The sequence below is a fragment of the Elaeis guineensis genome, chromosome 1 (assembly GCF_000442705.2).
Source record: "Elaeis guineensis isolate ETL-2024a chromosome 1, EG11, whole genome shotgun sequence".
NCBI lineage: Eukaryota > Viridiplantae > Streptophyta > Magnoliopsida > Arecales > Arecaceae > Elaeis > Elaeis guineensis.
Genome location: NC_025993.2, coordinates 114,504,445 through 114,507,005, shown reverse-complemented (window position 1 = coordinate 114,507,005; position 2,561 = coordinate 114,504,445). Strand labels below are relative to the sequence as shown.

General features: G+C 34.4%; 1 non-coding gene across 1 annotated transcript; it reads right to left on the bottom strand.

Annotated features, from left to right (window-relative positions):
* Nucleotides 1-1,339: 1,339 nt before the first annotated feature.
* TRNAL-UAA (transfer RNA leucine (anticodon UAA)) lies at nucleotides 1,340-1,422 on the bottom strand. The gene has a single exon. It is a non-coding gene; the product is annotated as a tRNA-Leu (tRNA).
* Nucleotides 1,423-2,561: the final 1,139 nt, after the last annotated feature.

Here is a 2,561-nt window from a genome sequence, read left to right as displayed (position 1 = left end):
TTCAATTGCATCAACGTTTGATGAGCCCATGAAAGATGTCCAGATAATATATTTTTTTTAAACTCAATTAAAAATATTGATCGTTCAATTTTAAATCCATTGATAAGATTGCATAGTTGTCAATTTCTAAGCTATTTAAAAGCAAAAACATAAGAAATACAAATAATTGTGATGGCCATCGATTTCTAAGCCTTTTAAAAAGAAAAACATAAGAAATACAAACAACCGTGCTGGGCTATAGGGTGCTCTTATCTCATAAGGTATAAAATTTTGATAATAATAATGATGATGATGTAAAACTAGATCTTTTTAATTCAAGAACAAAAAATAAAAAGATTCAAAAGTCATCCTAAGAGGCACACAACACGCATCAAATACTGATAGGTTCAATTGCATAAATGTTTGATGAGCCCATGAAAGATGTCCAGGTAATAATTGTTTTGAACTCAATTAAAAATACTGATTGTTCAATGTTGAATCCCTTGATAAGATCACATAGTTGTTAATTTCTAAGCCTTTTAAAAGGAAAAAACATAAGAAATACAAATAATTGTGATGGCTATTAATTTCTAAGCTTTTTTTTTGGTTAATATAGGAGCCAGCGGCTATATATTAGAAAAAAGGATAACAGTTTACATAAGGATACATATTGGAGACCAAATTCAAAAAACACTTGTAATACAACACAACCAAATAGTAAGAGATGGACATCAGAGACACCAGAACATCTATTAGCGTCTGAAAATAGGAACCTGAAATCCTGGCAGCATGAAAGGAGATAGATGCATATTGGGAAGATAACACTCTGGTGCTCCCCCCATAAGAGAAGCACAATTTGTATTGTGCACAAAAACATGTCTGAGACTTAGCAAGCACCTGGAACAGAATGTCTGCCTTCCGGACTATCAATTTCTATGCCTTTTAAAAGGAAAAACATAAGAAATACAATTAATTGTGTTGGCTCTGGTTGCTCTCATCCCATAAGATATAAAATTTTGATAATAATATCGGTGATAATGTAATACTAGATCTTTTTAATTCAAAAATAAAAAAAAAAGATTCAAAAGTCGGGCACACGACGCCCATCAAGTATTGATAGGTTCAATTGCATAAACATCTGATGAGCCCATAAAAGATGTCCAGATAATCAATTTTCATCAGGTATTGGTAGATTCAATTGCATAAACATTTGATGAGCCTATAAAAGATGTCCAGGCAATAAATTTTTCAAACTCAATTAAAAATATTGATCGTTCAATGTTAAATCCATTGATAAGATCACATGGTTGTCAATTTCTAAGCCTTATAAAAAGAAAAACATAAGAAATAGAAATAACCGTGCTGGCTATGGGGTTCGAACCCATGCGCACTTATGTGCAGAAGATCTTAAGTCTTCCCCCTTAACCACTCGGGCAAACCAGCTGCGACGTACGAGTGGGGCATCACAAATTTAAAAGAATATAAATTTAAGATCATGGTATGCATCATTGCAATTGCTTGTTTTAGCTTGTTTGTGGTATCTATCTAAAGTAGCCGGACTGATTAGATATAATCTTGCATGCACATTATTTTACAACGGTTGTATGTTCACCATCTCAGTAGGAGGAGGAAAACATGCTCCCTTGTCCCATAGATCATGGTATCTAACATATTATTTGCTCCATCATAAGAGAAATTATAGTCTACCCTATGTGCTTTATGTAGCCATGCACAATGTCAATCACATCTATCTATTTCCATGAGCTCCATTCATCAAGTATTCATCTTAATGAATTGCTACAGAAATGAGCAATTATAATTATCGACATGCATGGTCATATGGTGCACGCCATGTGGAATATGATTTCTTCTGTCATAGATCTAGTTTCGTTGAACTATTGATCAAAATTATTTTTTTTCTTTTGATAAAATATAATTTACCCTTTAATTGGTGAAACCAACCATTTTGCAATAGCCAATTTAAAAATCATTATCCTTTACCTTACTTTGTTTATCACTTTCGCGCAATCCACCCCCCATGCTTTCAACCTCTTTAAAGGATGAGCTCTATTTATGCTTGATTTGAAGCTGAAACCATATGATTTTTAAAGATATTTGTCATAAATGTTGCCATTATAGAAAATATCAAGTTGCCAACAGTTTGAGTTCTGGGTACCTTTGAACTTCCATGGAGTGGCAGAATGTGATATATTTACTGTTTTCTATGTGACCCTCCCTATGATGGGAGACTCCAAATAAACTGTGTTCTATGCTCAACCTTACGGGTGGTGGCCATCTTTTTTTACCTATTTTCCAGCTTGATGTATGGCGCTTTGGGTTGATCAAGCCTTGTACAATTATATATAGTTGGAACCACTAGTGTGCCATGGCCAATTTCTTGCATCCACCTCAATCATCAATCTCTAATCATTCATATTCCCCCCATCAGGTCTTATTAGTATTCTCAGCCTTGCAATCCTAGAGCAATGGGTCTGTCCGAATCCATGCTTTAGGAAACAAGGGGGAAAGGCCTTGATCAATGTCGTTGGGAGATGCAGTAGGTTTGAGCTTGAAGACTCGAT